The 18,186-nt window shown below is 41.9% G+C and overlaps 1 protein-coding gene across 6 annotated transcripts in view; it reads right to left on the bottom strand.

The window, feature by feature from the left end:
• The window catches only part of LOC144782893 (uncharacterized), an 853,036-nt gene extending 848,709 nt beyond the window's left edge, over positions 1-4,327 (bottom strand). For 2 of the 6 annotated variants that reach the window (XR_013601298.1, XM_078662148.1), the window contains exon 1: positions 4,023-4,327. The gene's annotated coding sequence lies outside the window, so the exon portion shown is untranslated. The remainder of the gene's footprint in view (positions 1-4,022) is intronic. The other 4 variants (XM_078662146.1, XM_078662147.1, XM_078662145.1 and 1 more) reach the window with 3 other exon arrangements.
• Between the last annotated feature and the right edge of the window lie 13,859 nt (positions 4,328-18,186).

The following is an 18,186-nucleotide window of genomic DNA, read 5'->3' as shown; positions in this document are numbered from 1 at the left end:
GACTACTACTAATTGATGTATTATTTATAATAGAATTCGAGCTGGGATCAGATTCATTTTTTCTTGATGTGAGTTGAATACCTGCACAATATTACTGCACAATATCAGGACTTATTGTGAACACCCTACATTACTTATTAAGGTGTGATTTTATCGAGTTATTTACTCAGGGATAAATAAGCTTACTCTTTTGTGTATAATTTAGGTACTTCCCCCTTATCACTAATACATCTTTACTGGGTATTCCCTCACCTATATTTCTACGCTTTTCATTCTCTTTCCCACCTGAGCACATTTCAATTCATTTTTCTTTTAGGATATCACTGTTACTCTTAGGTTGTACATAAAATTCCATACATTTTATATATGTGCGATCTCAGTGTTGTTTTTTTTGTAGTCTTTATTAAATAATTGTGGATATATGTTATGAGGGCTGTTTAGCGACTTGATCATAGTGTAACCCTTTAACTACAACTTAAGTTATGCGTCATCTCCATGTCATTTCAGAGTGATTTATGTGTAAATACTATGGTGTGTATATGTACATTTCAATGTATAATATATTTTCTGTGATGTCTGTTTGCATTTTTATTTTTGTGTGTCAATTTACTTTGTGTCCTTATGCGATTGCTTCAACCCTGACGAAGTTCGTTCTGCACAAGGAACGAAAGCCAGTTTTAACATGTTTTTGAATGAAGTTTGACGGACTTAATCTGTTCTCCTGAATACTTTTGTGGTACTCCCTCCATTCCAAAGTATCTTTGAATTTTATCATTAGCTCCACTATTCTGTGCCGATGACTTCATTCTAACTGTAAATGGGAAACCAAAATGTTCTTTATCTTGTTTCGACAGATACTGCTCACAAAGATTTTGCAAATACATACTGTCAATGGTCCCGTATCTACAAATTAACTGGGTTGCGTTAATTTTTTTCTAACTAAATTGCATTACCCACACTGTCACTGATCACCAGTGACTCCACTGCCTATATAGCTTATTGCACTCCCTGACATTCACCATTCTTACTGTATTGTTCTGAAATAAACTAATATGAATAACTTTGCTGAGAATTAATTAATCTTTTAGTGTTGGAAGCTTGCCTAATCCATAATTAATACTTATTGTTGCTTGATGCACCATAATACAACTTTGTAGATTTCAATGAAAGATCTCTGTGGGTCCACTCTCTTTGTTAAATTAAATAACAAGTTTTATTATGGTATATCAAGTATCCCTTTCCTTTGAAAGAAATATCCAAATTCATTTTAAAATCAAGTAATGATCAAGTAATGATAAAAAAAATTCACCCTGAACACCACAGCGACAAGTGACATGGAAAATAAAAGTATATATTATGGTAGTATTTAAGACCCCATCTTCAGCCATACTTGATTCCCTTATTTAAACTGAAAGTAGTATAGACAGTGGAAAATATATAAAGCTTTCAAAACATGTTCAAAGAAGCATATCAATTTCAAACCATGCACAAATCTGTCCCACTGGCTTCATTCCGACACATGCTTTTGCCTGCCACTTCATTAAAACTTGTTGGAGGTTAATGAAGTATCTTACATTACACTTACAGCAAAGTCAGTCACGCATAGGCACTCCCAATAAGTGAAACTGCCAAAGCTCACAGAAACTGGGACCCAGATGAAGATCTCTTTATGCTTCAGTCTTCCGCTTAGTCACTGGAATACAGGAATTCTGACCCACAATCACATTTGTTTACCTAATTGAGTAAACCTAAGATCAACAAGTCCAGTGTGTGTGTGTGTGTTTGATAGATGCATACATTATACTTAAGAGAACAAGCTTGCAAGGGCACTGCCCCTCTAACAACGACATATATGTTGCAAATGTTTTTAACAAAATTATTTTTTGGTCGTATTAATGGCGGTATGAGTTCTGGGAACGTGATTTATGTAAACGTGGTTTAACTGGATATCCGTAAGGTATAAGTATAAGATTTACAAGTTTAAATGTTGTGAATTGCATTATTGCACATTCGACTTGACAATCTATGTACATTATGGAGGTCGTACCTTGTGTGGACAGCCTAGCGATATGCATGATTATTTTCCCAGATTCTGATGCAACCAACGGAAATGAAGAAATGTACTGGATAGCTTCAGACGCACTCAAGAAAGATGACGTGGTCTAAGAGACCTTGCTTATGAGGACATGACCTAGATGCTGACTGGTTGAACTTTGTTTTGTAGTCCGTTCCGGGTGTTGGTTGGAAAAGGTAATTTTAAAGTTGAAATCTTCTGCAAGTAATAGATAGAAAGTTTGAGCGTAATCCTCACCTCTATGTCCTTAATAGAAATGAAACTTTCCGTTACAAAAGCTTGAACATTTTTCATTCTGGGAATTTCATTTAGCAAGGATGCTCCAGCGGTGATAGAGCACTTACAGCACTCTAATTTGTATGGGTGCATCATACTCATGGTTCAAACGCACTCACATATATTTGTATTGTTTGCAGTGTAATATGTTTCTTAAATGCATTTACACAACATCTTAAGCATGGAAATGTAATGTGTGCCTTTAAGTAGAATGTTTATGAATTAGAGACACTAGCATTCCTGTATGTATAATGTGCAAGATGACATTATATTCACATCAATGTAACTATGTGTTGTTTAAGTTGCCTGCATTGTAGGCCCAGATTTGCAAGCTGATGAGGGTTTAAAATCCTTGGTTGTGAAAGAAATATTTAAATAAATCTCTTGTGTGTGCTAGGACAGTAGGCTCTCATCTCCCTGCAGGTACAGGAATTCGACCTTGTTATTCTTAGTTTAAGGAAATAACCGGAATGTAATTGAAGAGTCTGAGAAGCGGGAAGGGAGGATACCTTCCGTGCCTGGCCTATCTGAACCACAAGGCCACTGGAAGACAAGAAGAATTTAATTAAAGAAGTAGCGGAAAGCTACTGGGGAACTTTGCAAGTGAAATAATTAGTCATGTGATACGTTTAAGAGTGGCTGCGTTTTGTCTTTTTGTATTATGCGCAGGGACAGAAGATCAGACTTCTATATTTTAGGAGGAGAAGGAGCATCTCAAGAGCGAGCTCCATAGCCTTAAGCGTTTTTGACCCATTTGACGCGAGTACTTCTTAGGAAGTCTACACTTGCTGACACCTATGGGAAAAAAGCTAGGAAATATAGCCAGGAACATTAATGAGAGTAGCGTAGGAAAAGATAACTTATGCTTACCTTCCTAATGAATAGGGATCTAGACTCAGCCTCCATTCTATGTTGTATTTTAATTCTGGAATTTGTCACATTATGCCTTTTATGCAGAATTAATTATATTTGTCGGTTTGGCTCTGTGTTGATTTTTATGTACCTGTATTCACTGATTCTTAGATGTGTATACATCCAAATATTTTTGGCCTTATAATTAAATCCATAAACTGGAATTCGGAGTCTGTGGTCTTTTAAATTGTAAGTATACATTTGAAGTGTTTACTCCCTTCAACCACTTTCAGCAGGCAAGACCATCAGTGCTAACTTTGGAAGGGAAGGCAAGGACTAAATTTAGCGTAATCAACTGCAAACCTAAACTTTCAAACAAATACACATGACAGTCTGGTTGGCATCTTTCAACGAGAAAAACATGGACTACGTTTTAATATTGCCCAAAGGTCCGACATGATTCTGAATTACAACATTATACGGACTTTATTTAATTCCTAGCTTGGCCTTTCTGCGTTTGTTTCTTTTAACTATCAGTCAGCGCTCATTAGGCAGCTGTAGAACGCGTTTCAGTTTTCTTCTAAAATTTACTGCTTAAAGTATGTTACCGGTAGGGGAAAAAATACCGTCTTTAAGTAAAAAAAATGTTTGTACTAGAAGGACATTAAAATACCAGTCATACCGTTAAAACACAGTTTAGATGGTAGTGGTAATGGCAGCATGTTCGGGGTGTCTCAAAAGACACACCTGAGAGATTCGCAAAGGAGCAGCGGTGCTCACACGCAGCCCACCCTTAGGCGTAGGCCCGATCCTCACTCACCTCAGCAGCTTACTTGCTCCTACTCCTCGGATACTTCAGCAGCAGACCTCAGCCTCTCCTCCTTCAGCAGCTGCCTCGGAGACTCGCATTCCGACAGGAGCCACCTTCAGACTGGCAGCCTCAATCCCCAGGTCGGACTCATACAGCAGCCGGGCCAATGTTTGCATTTGCAGCCGATTTGCGCGTCACCGAAGAGGCCTAACCTTTCACCCAGAAGCAGTCGTCGGAGATTCGCCAACACAATTACGGCCACTACGTACAAATACGTCCAGTACGTAGTAGAGGTCACAGACGTTCATTCCAAACGCAGATTAATATACAATACCAACACCACAAAACCGGCCCTAAATATAGCAGAAAACCTCGAATTCTCACGGAATTAGCCCCTATGCCGAAAACAGCAGATCTCAGAAACGAAGGCCTGAGTACCAGCAGCAGGGCTCGAAGACCCTTAATGGGGAGGTATTAATGTAAGGTAAAGTTTAGCAGTAGCAACCGCAGGCCTTGGTTAAATCGCGTAACTTACTAAGTAACTAGGTAGCTGGCAGTTAAAGAAAGACAACGGAATAACTTTATTGTGAAGAGAAATGGAACTGATAATAGAAAACATACAAGTGGTGAACTGTCCGAGTCTTTGAGAGCTCTGTTTACTAAAACGAAAGCAATGATAGTAAAAAATTCCATAGGCAATGTGTTGGCTCTCTAATAAGGGGTGAGGCAAGGTGTTTAAGAGTCACCAGTAAGAATTCCCCCCAAATCTAAATATCTTAATTTGATTGGAATGAATAGAAAAAATCGTTAGGAATGAAATTTGCTCGTATTTCTTATTTTGACTCCATGAGAAACAAAAAGAATTGCGGCCCAAAATGCCTGTAACTAAAACACATTTTTAGGGAGACGTGGAACTAGGGTTACCACCTTTAAAGAGAAAAATACCAACCATTTGCTGTTGTTTTAAGAGTCTGCAAAGGGTCCTAAATAGGACTTTAAACAAAATACTCTGTATGTGACTTGTGTAATAAGACTTTTCTGCCTTTGTTTACTTTAATTATTAGTCTGGGATCAGTAAGGCAGCTCCAGAACACATTTAAAAGTGCGTTTGTATTTATATTTGCTTGTTTACAAATGTACATACGAGGACTAAAAATACCTGCTATAAGAGGTCCTCTTATTTTTGTACCAGGCTGAACATTAAATTACCAGTGGTGCCAGTAGGATACCAGCCCGGTGGCAACCCTCCATGCCGCCCACATTTACTTGTTTTCCAAAAGGAAACTCAGAACCCCGAGACAAATTAAATCTGTAATGTAGGATAAATGTAGAGGGGGAAGACCAAATGGCTGAGCTACAAATTGGGGAGAGGACGTGGCCTTGGACAGAGTGTTTGACCCTGGAGCAGGGGAACTGGGTTTGAGCCTAGGCAGTGACGATCAACATCCTGTGATTCTGGGCAAATCACGTAATATCCCAGTGCCTAACAAAAATGTATGTGTCTGTCTGCAAAGCAACAGGTGCTCCGGTAAAGAGCTCTGATACCTTCAGGTCGAATTTGCGCTATATGAAACTCCCCCCCCCCCCCCCCCCCCCCCCAAAAAAAATAAACCACTCTACCCAAGAGGCCACCATATGTCTAGTAAAGTGAGCTTTAATTCTGTCAGAGATGTCTTTACCAGCAACCCAGACATGTAAATGTAAATGTACAGGAATTTATATAGCGCAAATCACCAAGCGGTTTCTAAGCGCTTGCTTAGGGAACCCGTCCTGGTATTCCCCTGTGAGATAACCCCGGCAGGGTATCCGCAAGGTGAAAGCCAGGCATCCTGCCGCGAGGGGCCGTTGTGGAGATTAAGCAAGCTATTGCCCAGAGTCGCAGAGTGTGAACCCGTGAATCGAGTAGGCACCGGAGCGAGAATTGTCGAGTCCATGGACATTTTAGGTCTCAAGACCCTGCCGAGCCGGGAATTGAACCCTGGTCCCGGGCTGACCTCTGCTTCCAGGTCTGCCTCCTCTAACCAGTGAGCCACACTTCCACATGGGAAGAGAAAAAACAGGAAGTGGTGGGGGAAGTTGGGGGTGTTATGGGTAGATCGTCTACCTGTTAATAGAAAGTGGTGGGGGAAGTTGGGAGTGGTATGGGTAGATCTACTGGTTAATAGAAATCTTAAGCAGCTTGGAAGGGGTGATAAATAGGTTTTGAATGGGCTCTCTCATCTCATACAGTAAGTAATGGGACGAGGAAGAAATGGAAGCAATGAGAATTTGCAACGTGGAAGTTCATCGGAGCATGTTGGGTTTTGAGAGGGGAAATATAATTTAAAAGAGGGTTTCCCCTGCCAAATGAGGGGTAGTTGACTGGTACAGGTTTACATTTTTCCCCAGATTGCTTTCCAAGCTCAACTTGCTTATTGAATTTATCTTAGGCAAACTGGCACAGGCACTATAAGGGTAATTCAAACTTGAACTTCATTATTAGATGGTTTAAATCTCAGCAGTAGGCTGAGATACATCAGCACACAAAGTACCCTGAGAACTAGGATTTCCCTGTTCAAAATCCTATTTCATGATCCTTTCAGTACTTTGTGTTTTTAAATCAGTTCACCACACTTTTTTGATCGGCACTCTTCAGAGAGCATGTATGTTAGCAGACAATTCAGTGACCACACTACATCTTTCCTGTACTTAAATGGCAACTTCCTTTAGCTAGTCTGTGACAGTGATAAGTGTTTGAGTTTTCTTTATAGCAAGGGCAAGTGAGGCTAGAAGGGATAAAGGTATATAATTAGGAGCAGAGTTCAGTAAGAGGGATTGTGTATGTATAAATAAGTATTTGTAGAGTGCATACGTAGTGAGCAGAGGAGCACAGAGCAGTAGAGCTTAGTTGAGATTTAGGATTGTTTACTCTAAAGCATAATGTTTGTGTGTGGGAAATCCTATCGTTATGCAGTGGCAGGGCTTTATCTCCTTTCTGAATTGCAGATGTGTTGAGGCTGTTAGTTCTGTTGATGCTAGGTTTGTGAGTTATTGGCGCAATATCACAATCAAAGTACTCCAAGTACCTGTTGGCGTCGCTTGAACCCTTCAGTTTTGTTTACATCTTTTTTAGGTGACAAGAATGATCGATGCCCGTTGATTGTTTGTATCTAAGGCAAATTTCTCAATATCACAATCAAAGTACTCCAAGTACCTGTTGGCGTCGCTTGAACCCTTCAGTTTTGTTTACATCTTTTTTAGGTGACAAGAATGATTGATGCCCGTTGATTGTTTGTATCTAAGGCAAATTTCTCATCATGGTAGGACCATCTCTCCCTACTGTGGGATATAGCCTTACATAGCATTAATTAGATAAGGGTGACGGTCAAATGGATCATTTTTATGAAACATTTTTCTTTCTGCCAGTACCATGTCCTTCTGGCAGAAGGTAGAAGACGAACCACTTTTCCTGTCTGCATTAGTTTTTATGCTGTTTTACTGAACTGTTACTTTTTTTTTTACATCAACCTACAAAAATATTAAACCAGAAATATCAACTGCCACTTTATTGCCCAAAATGTGAATATGTAGGTAAGTAAAGAATTACATCCAGGTATTGTGAGAAATTGGGTTACTGGTTGGAGTGAGGGGGTTAAAACCCTACTCAAGCAGCAACCACAATATTTGTCAGGGTGAGGCACTAGCAAACACCAAATTAACCTGTTCTCAAGCCGCATTGTCTAAAGTGCTAGCTTTCCCTGTTTGTACCATTTCACACCTTTTACTAGATGCTTCACCTGCAAACAGGGAGAGTATGCCCTATTACAGAGAATGTGTGGCCACAGGACAGCCGCAAACTCACGGCTGCCTTTGAGTTTGCCATTAATGAAATGTAAATCGACTATTTGAATCAGCAAATCACTATTTAACTGCACAAGCAGCATGTGACCTGCCTTACAAATGTGGGTGTAGTGAGTGTTGCACCCACTTGCACTGGGATTTATGAGGGGGTCAAGGGGACCTACTTTACCCCTTTCAGAAGGCATCCTCGGGGGTGCACCACCATTCACCACTTCTTTGTGGTCCACAGTAAGTTTACCCACTGACGGTCTCTTTACTTTTCCGCCTGTGTCCATAATATGGCACGGGTGCACAGACAAAATGTTTTCTTTATTAGAGGCTTTTCCTCTACACTAATGAAGGAACACCCCCTTACAATCGGGCCGGCACTATATATACACCAGCGCAATCTGTATTACTGAAGAGGCTCTTCGGTAGTACTATAGTGCCCTTCGGGTGCAGAAAGTTGGAGCAATTTATGTAATATGGCCCATGGGCCACTCTAATGCTGATTGTGGTCCTTTGCCTCTGGTGTCCTAGGGACTGTCTTGTTTCAGATGGCAAACTGGGCTAAGTACACCCCTTCAGCATTTCTACTCCGCTCAGGGTGGCAAAGAACTAACAACAAAGGGTTGTGGCTCTTAATCAGTAAGGCTGAACCCTTAATCCACAAAACTAACCATCCAAAATGCCAAAACTGATATTGATTTCTCTATCCTTTCTTTATTATGGCACATTTAATGATTTGATGCTACCAAGGGACTTTTATTTCCTCAACTTTTTGTTTATTTTTTCAAGAGCCTTATTTGTCTTTTTTGTACAAAAATTCATCAAAGTAATTTTTTCAAAATCAGACAAACATGAATGTAACAATAAATGACAACATTCAAAGACATGGACATTGAAACAACATTTATGACACAACATGAATTTTGCCCTGTGCGGTTCTATAAACCTTATCAAATTACTTATAACCTTTTCATTTAGGCAATTACCAAACAGAACTTTTTATTTTTCACTTTTAACTCCCCTTTACGATCACCAATTGAATTCTTATACTTTATATCTTTTGTTCTAATCAAAACGCAACCACAGGTACTTTTAATTTGTGGCTAAGCACTTGTTTGGGTTATCCAAAGTCGACGCGTTTCGAACCCTCCTTTCATTCAGGGGCTTCTATTCAGGACCAAAAATACTGTGGACACAAGAACAAATATCCTAATGTTAGAATCTACTCTACTTGAAAAGCACACTGCACCTCCTTCATAACCATTTCTAACTTTTCAAATAACTTTGACCTTTTCTTTGAGATCAGCTGATCTCCTCTGTGCGCAGTTCCTCATCATGCGATGAATTCTGACAATATCAGAAAAACAAAAGGAAGGAAGAAAAGAAAAGGATAGTTCAATTCTAAGACGTCCGTAATCTCTGTGAGTTAAACTTAGCATGTTGGTGCTACAAAATTGTAAATAAGTGGTGTTTTCATATTGTCTCTCAATTTCTGTAGAAGATCACGGTAGTGTCTGAATGGGGTAAAGAACAAGCAGTCAAAGGCTTTTCAGGTAGGTAGTCTAGAAAGGCACTTTATTGACACAGCACATCATAATACCACATGTAGGAATGGGGTTAGTTGCAGGATTTATTTAATGCTGTGGGTTGCAGCCTCTTCGCAATGCTCTTGCACCCACCCGGAGTTCTAGGCTAGAGCTGGTAATTCCTGCCCTGCTACATCGATCTGAACTATCGCTGCAGTTTTCTCCCGCCTTAGGAGGACAGACACAAGAAAAAACAAGGGAACCCTACTCACTGAGGAACCAGGGTGCGTACTTTATATAAGAAACAAAGGTTCCAGTGGTGTAATCAATGTACGGTCATAAATCAGTACATAACATAGCATCAATCATAGATAGAGGGATTTAAGAGGGATGTAGAAAGGAAAAACAAGGCTCATGACACTGAATTTCATATCATCAATGACTTTGTAATATTTCAAGGAAAGATCAATCAAATGTATATGTTGTACACATAGTGTTTTATGAAAGGTGCACGGTGTCCCAAGTGTAACGTGACAACCAAAAAAGCAGTTGAGTGACATCAAGTGAATTCTGTACAAGGTTTGTGGAAGGGTTTTTTTTCCCAAGGAAAAGGGGAAAACGACCATGAAAGCAATAATTATAAACAAAAATGTTACAATGACTATCTTAAATCATCGACACTGTTTGTATGGTTCATTTCCATAATGCGTCGACTGCGTTTCGATCCGGAAGTGGATGAGGGGTCTCGTGAGGACCTGGGGGATGTGGTACATCTATGGGAGTGAAAACCAGTATGTAAGGGCATGAACACTATGTGTAAGAGAATATATGCGGACCACTATGAAGGCCTGATTACCTGGGTGAAGTGAGCTCAATTACTGGGTGGTGAGTGCCAACCATGCGTGAATTTGGAGGTTAAAATACTTACAGTGAACCCAGCCGGGTACTGTGGCATGGCATGAGGGAGGGAAGGGAGAGAAGGTCTGATCAAAAAAGGACTTTTATGCATAAACCAGGTAAGCATTACCTATGATGTGAATGTACTTACCACTGTGTGTGCTAAAATCACGATCGATGAAGATATGCACCGCTCGATGTGCAGGTGCAAAAGCGGTAGCTGCGGGGTGGCTGGGGTCTATTCGAGCGACCAGTGGGTGCAGTGTTTCTTGCTCGATAGTTGTGGCCGAGGATAATGCCTAAGGAGGGTAAAAGTGTAGACCGGTTTACCAGTATTGGCAAGGATAGGGTGGGACGTCTTACCTGGCAATGCGATCGCTGCTATCAGTCTGTCGGGATCCGACTGATGGAGCCCGGGGTAGCGCATGAGTCAGCGTACACGAGCAAGTACCGTGTAGCGTGTAATACGTGCGCAGGCCAAACAAAGAGAGCGGAGAGCTCGATCTTTGTTGGTGTGCGGGGCGGGAAGGGAAAAAGGTTGGCACAGAGATAAGGATGAGCTCAAGGGAAGGACTCCAATAATGTGGCGGGTGTGTAAAAGGAAGCACAGCATTTTTTATAACAAATAAATTGGGGCAAAGGAGCGAGCATATTGTCGCCAGCTTAACAAAACACATATATATAAGAACATGAGCATTTCAAGGACTGGTATTAAAAAGGTACAGTATTGCGCATGTTTCAGTTACGTGAGTAAATGCATACATTATGTATAGTGTTGTATAGACATGAGTTCAGTTTCGAGTATACAACCATTATTTACCTAACAAAGAGATATGAAGAAAATGCACACCATAACAAGTCGCAAATACAATTGTAGTGCTAGGAGCTGCGATTCCTATACAGGGGAGGAGCCTGTTATTGCCACACTACGCATGTAAATACATACAAAAACATATTACGGACTCGTAGCATGGGGAGAGAGGTCACCCTGGTAGTAGCTTGGCCGCTAAAATAAAAGAACCATGGGCGCACATACATATTGTTGAAATTGAATCCTAAAATGGTGTCATGATACGCCAGCTATCCTGGCGCAATTTGTAGAGTTCTATACACAGCTGTATGAGTTCCGTGATTCTGTGACATGAGCAGAGACAACAAAATATTTAGATGATGTGGTCCTGGCATGGCTCACACCAAAGCAAAGAGAACTTTTAGTACACCTGTCACTGTAGATAAGATGAGGGAGTCTATCCATACGTTCCCTAATGGGAAAGCTTCAGGCTGCTACGGGCTCCCAAGTGAGTTTTACAAAGAATATGCAGACATATTAGTACCTCACCTCCATGAAATGTACACAGAAGCCTATGATAAACAAGTACTGCCACAGTCCCTAAGGGTAGCTCTAATAATAACATTGATATGCGAATCCTATCAGCCACTATCTTTAATTAACACAGAAGTCAAAATGTTGGCAAAAATACTAGCCTCTAGACTTCAGACACCACTCCCCACGCTGGTCTTACCTGAGCAGTCAAGTTTTATCCCCACCTGTTCCACTGCGCAAAATCTATACACACTATGGGGCCGATTAGGATGGCGGTTTTTCCGTCGCCGTCCGCCGGCCTGGAGGATGCGGAAAAACCGCGGCGGAGACTCCAAAGACCCACCGCCAAATTAGGATGGCTGGTGGGTCTGATAATCTGTCCGCCGCTTTTCCGCCGCGGTCGGAAGGCGACCGCGGCGGAAAAGCACTAACATGTCTGGCGGTGTCTATCAGACACCGCCAGGCATATTAGGATGTCTGAAAATATATGCTTTTCCGCGGCGGCTTTACCGCTGTGGAAAAGCATACGGACCTTCACTTTGGGGGCCCGTTGCGGGCCCCCTGGGTGAAGGTGGGGTGGGGGGTGCACATGGGGGGTACCTATGGTACCCCCCTGCATTTGCGTGCACAATGCAGCAGGCACCGCGCGGTGCCTGCCGCTTTGTGCACGCAAATGCTGTGCATGGATTTTTTACATTGCGGCGGATGCAGCTTGAAGCTGCACCCGCCGCAATGTTAGTGATAGAGGATGTGACCGCCACCCTGGCGGTCACATCCTAATTTGATCGGAGGGAACGCCGCAGCCCATGCGGACGCTCCCTCCTCCTCAGGGATCGACCCCTATTTGTGGTGCTGCACCTGCTAGACCCATCGGTCCGGGCAGCAGCGATTCTATTGGGCACCGCCAAAGTGTTTGACTCTATAGAGTTGGCTTACATGCTCATGGTTTTCTACCATATGGGAATACCACAGGCTTTCCTCTGGGATGGACCTGATTGCTATACTATGACCCGACAGCAAGAATACATATCAATGTTAACACATCGGACACACTAAAAATGCACAGTAGAATACAACAAGGGTTAGTCATTAGACAGAACTATGGCAGTGCGGTCTCGAATTTGGCAGATAAGGTGGTCTGGTGATCATGGCTGCCCTTGTCACGTGCTGACAGAGTGATGATCATGAAAATGATAGTGTTGGCCAAGTTTTTTTTCATGTTGATCAATTTTCCACTCATTTTGACGCAGGTCTTCTTTAAAACCCCAAGATCCTACATGATAACCCTAGCCTGGCAGGTAAGCAGCCTAGAATTAGCTGGAGCACACCCACTCAACAATATGAACAAGCTGGATTTGGTGCCCCAGATCTGCACCTCAATTACGGTAAACAACCTTTACAACGAAACCTTTACAACGCACTACCATTACAACGCGGTCATTACAACGCAAACCATTACAACGCATTGCGCTGGGGGGCGCTCTAGGATAGGGAATACGTTTAATTTACTATCCAACACCTTCCCTAGTGTCCACGGGGACTGGAGTTGGAATAGTAAATTAAACTATTCACTATCCAACACCCAAAGCACTATGCGTTGTAATGGATTGCGATGTAAAAACCGCGTTGTAAAGGCAGGCGTTGTAATAGCCTGCGTTGTAACGTCATACATCCCTCAATTACTTATGTGCACAAGTGCAATTTGCCCACTACTGGTATTACCCACCAAAATCCATGCCGCATCTTGCTATAAAAAGTGATGATGCACACCTCATACCTCTCAAGGCCATTCTTCCGCATGCGCGTATTTGCATAACACAGCCGGAAATCAACACTACACATAACACCACATGGCCTGGTGTGCACTTGGTGTTCGGGTGAACAAGTCCCCTCTATACACACCATTATTGACCACCCGTTAATCTTAGTTATATAGGAGATCAAGGCACTGACCATACTTGCGGAGGCAGGGATGAGGACAATGGAAGATATCTACACAGATCTATAGAGCTAGATGACATATTGCAAACTCAGCGTCAGACCCTCTTGCTGAAACCATAGTAATGAACATGTCAAAATGCAAGCTAACTGCCTTCCAGACTAAAACCTTTCAAAAAAGGAATGTCATTTGTACCGCAGTATCACTCAAATGAACTGGAAATTCAAGTCAGTTTCTACAAATTCATGAGAAATTTACGTCTAAGACACTTTTTCACAACATCATGGAGCCAGGACCAAACCGAGAAGAAGGAACCTTATTAGGATTAAGATACAAGAGTTCATATACAGTACCTACCAGCCATAAGGTTCTAGACTCGTTCAAAACAGTAGTACAACAAGAACTACTTGAAGTATACAGAAATAAAAAATCAAGAATTTCGAACTTTACTCGAAAAGAGCAGGGAGCTATAACACAGATACCTTCCAATAGAGCCATAACTTGCTGCAAGGCTGGCAAAGGGGGAGCCCTAATGAATGTAGATTCAGAAATCTATCAGGAAAGTGTCAACACCCATTTTCAAGATTCCTCCACAAGTCTAATCCAACAAGAGAATTCAGTCGAATGCTGCTTCTAATTATTGACACAGCCAAAACAATGGGGACCATTACAGAACAGGACAAAATGTATTTAATTAAGGAACATATTACCGAAAATCCACAAAAGCTTAACGAAACCTCGGTTCAGACCTATTGTCTCCACTACTAATTCCATCCATGAACCTAGAGGAAAGTCCTTGGACCGTCATCCACAACCTTTAGTCTGAGGAATGTCTACGTATCTGCAGCATACGTCTGACTTTCAGAATAAAATAATCCACATTGAATTTGATGAGCACGCACAACCGATTTTGTGCACCATTGACGTCAAATCCCTATACACCTCCATCCCACACGACTTGGGATTACAGGCAACATAATCATTCCTTATCCATGCAGACTTGGAAGAGAACTTGAAAATATTTATATGGGAGTTGCTACACTTTTCATGATATCATAGCTACTTTGAATGGAACGACAAATACTATATCCAACTATCTGGAATTTCCTGTCATGCCCCGAGGTCCCAATTGCTGTACCCGGTGTTCCCTGCGAGGCTCCGATAGCTGTGGTTGGTATAAAAGACGCACCACTTTAGCAGAACAGCGCTTTGCGTTCTAGCGTCTAGCTTCCTATCCGTCTGTTTCCGTCCCCGTACGGTAGCCTGACTTCCGGTTTTCCCTAGTTGTTGTTTCCTGATCCGGTGGTCAGCGTCCTCCGTGCAGGCGTTCAGCTCTCCTAATTCTCTTGCGGTTTCGTTACCGCGTTGACTCTTTCATCCTTGGGGCATTTCTGATTCCCTTTGTTTTATTTTGTTCACTGACACGTTTGGAGCAATTTGTGTTTGGCTTTTGGGTTTATCCCCGTTTTCTCCTGTTCCTGGTGCTTCGACTCGACGGCCGGTCTTGTCCCGTCGTCCGGCCGGGTACTGCCTGTCATATATTACTACTCGGTTCACTGGCCGGAGCTGTCTCCCATCGGGTGAACTACCCAATCAGCCTTCTCCTTGGCAGTTTGAGATAATCTTTGTTTTGGGGCACTTGCGTGGACCAGTGTATGGTGTGTTTTGCTGCTCAGCTACTAGAATCACGGTAACAGCGCGTTTGCGCTGCCTCTATTATATTCTTGTATGTGGTTAAGGTTGAATGTGACAGGTTTTTGATAACTTCTTGGCAGATTACACCTTGTGCATACGTCAGAAGAAAGGCACGCATCACTCACATTCTTCCCTGGAATAGAGTGGGGTACGAATCAAGTATTCCTCATAATTCTCGATAAGAATAGGGTGGTGAGATTCACCTACCATTTTTCTTGTACATACTGGCATATTTTGGGGTATAGTGCTCATAATCTTTGTCCTTCTGTTGCACAGGGAGACGACACCAATTTTACCTACCATTTGTATCCCAAAGCCCAGACTGTTAGCTGTGGTAGGTTATATATATATATATATATATGCGTTGTGTATTTACACTGTTGTGTAGCAAAGTATAGGTTGTAACGTCTTCCTTCCTTTACAGCCTGCCTACTCATCAAGTATACACGCTGAGGTTCCACAGACAGGACCTGCTATTTCCCCCGTCTTTCCTTGTTTTGTTTCCCTGTTTTCCCCTGGCGTGCCATTCGATACTCTAGAGTCTGATAGAGTCGGAAGGCCATAGGGGAAGACTGAGGACTACTCTCCAAGTTCCTGACGCTCCTGTGGAACGAGCCTGGCAATCATTACACTTCCATGGAAAATTGTGCCACATCGGCATATGCTAACCTCTTCATGCATCAGTTCAAATTAGACAACGTCAATCTAAACAAAATTGGCGAGAAAATATGATTGTTTATCGTGATACATTGATGATATTTTCCTGATTCGAAAAGAAGACCATACTAGTTTAACCAATGTTATTGATGCTTTAAACACCATCAATGAAAGAATTGAGTTCACTTTCGCCATAAGCACTGAGACAATCAAGTTTTTGGATATGGAAGTAACTATGCAAAACCAACGAATAGTAACTAATGTCTTCACTAAGCCCACGGACGGAAACAATCTATTGCACTACATGAGTTTCCATCAAATGGCTTTGAAGAAACATTTACCCTACTCCCAACTGCTCAGATTAAAACGAATATCTTCCAGAAAACAATAGTACAAAATTAGTCAAGCAAAGATGGTCACTAAGTTCAAACAACGAGGATACCCGAATCACGTCATACAAGCAGCACTTGACAGAGTGGACAACAAGGATTGAATGAGTCTACTAAAAAGAAGAGAGAACCTCAAAAATCAGGGTGCCAGATCAGTTTTTGTATCAAAATTGTCTACTAGAAGCCAAAAAGTAAAAAGCATCATTCTAAAATGCTGGCCAATGTTAAAACTGAGATTGAATTTAATGGTATATTCAAGCACCAACCACTCTTTGCGTTCAAAGGACAAGGAGTTTAAAACAACTACTTAGCAAAACTAGTGATCATAATAACCAGACATATAGGGGAACCATACCCTGTTTGAATTGTGGAAGCTGTAATTACATAATCAAAGGTACCACAAGTATGCACCCCATTCAGGGGACCCGATAAAATTACAAACCACAGCAACTTGTGAAAAAAAGTAATGTAATTTATTTACTAAAGTGCCCCTGCAAACTGGCATATGTGGGAAATCTGAACAAAAAATAAAAACCAGATTGATTGAACATAAAAGTAATATACGCTCAAAAAAATTCAAAATCTACAATCTCAGTACATTTCAATACTCACAATTATAATATTAGTCAACTTATATTCTTGATACTAGAACACGTACCACTTCAAGAAGGTAGAGACAACAATAAGTACATTCTTCAAAGGGAAATTTACTGGATGAATCACCTGGACTTGAGTAGTCTGAAGGGACTCGAACTTATGGACTTCAATTGCTATTTATAATATTAACACGTAGGAAGCTCCTTTTCTGGTCTACCAATACTGCAGATTCAAGTGTTTCAACGTCCTGCGCATGCTACGTAAGATCTTGCTTCAACGTCCTGCGCATGCTACGTAAGATCTTCCGATGGATCCCCACCGAGACCAGGAAGACAGTCACCCAGGCCCTCGTCACTAGCCGTCTGGACTACGGCAACTCCCTCTACGCCAGAACCACCGCCAAACTCCAGCAGAGACTCCAGCGGATCCAGAACACCTCAGCACGACTCATCCTGGACATCCCCCGCCGCAGCCACATCTCCGGACACCTGAGAGACCTGCACTGGCTCCCGGTCAACAAGAGAATCACCTTCCGGCTCCTCACCCACGCACACAAAGCCCTACACAACCAAGGCCCAGGATACCTCAACAGCCGCCTCAACTTCTACGCTCCCAAACGCCAGCTTCGATCGACCAGCCACGCCCTCGCCGCCGTCCCCCGCATCCGAAGAGCCACCACAGGAGGAAGGTCCTTCTCCTACCTGGCCGCCAAGACTTGGAACTCCCTTCCGACCCACCTCCGCCTGACCCAAGACCACCTCGCCTTCAGGAAGCAGCTCAAGACCTGGCTGTTCGAGCAGTAGCGGACCCCCTCCCCCAGCGCCTTGAGACCCTCCGGGTGAGTAGTGCGCTATATAAATGCTTTGATTGATTGATTGATTGATTTGAAATTCCCTTTATTTAACCATAGTGATCGAAACTGTGACATTTTTATGTTTAATCATTAGTAAGTTTTATTATTATTATTTTTTAGTTTACTTTCAATTTTTGACAATTCCATCTATATTTAGCCATCCGATCGGTTTAAAAAACAGCATACCATCTGGAGAATTATTAAGGTTAGAACGTAACTGTTCAAGAGACTGTGACTTTAAAGTGGCAGTGAGGGAGAGCATAGGCAGGTTCATTGTTAGAGGATACGACACTGAATTGTTAGAGAAAACTCTGAAGAAGGTGGAGAATGTAAAAAGAGACAGCTTAATAACAGTCAAAGAGCATGACAAGAAAACCCATAAGATGAATGATGGCAAATTCTAACTAATTACAACTTATTAGGAAAATGCGGGTATGCTAAGAAATATCTTACGCACGAACTGGCATG

Source organism: Lissotriton helveticus, chromosome 9, assembly GCF_964261635.1.
Source record: "Lissotriton helveticus chromosome 9, aLisHel1.1, whole genome shotgun sequence".
NCBI lineage: Eukaryota > Metazoa > Chordata > Amphibia > Caudata > Salamandridae > Lissotriton > Lissotriton helveticus.
Note: the sequence above shows the minus strand (reverse complement) of the source record. Positions and strands in the feature narration are given on the sequence as shown.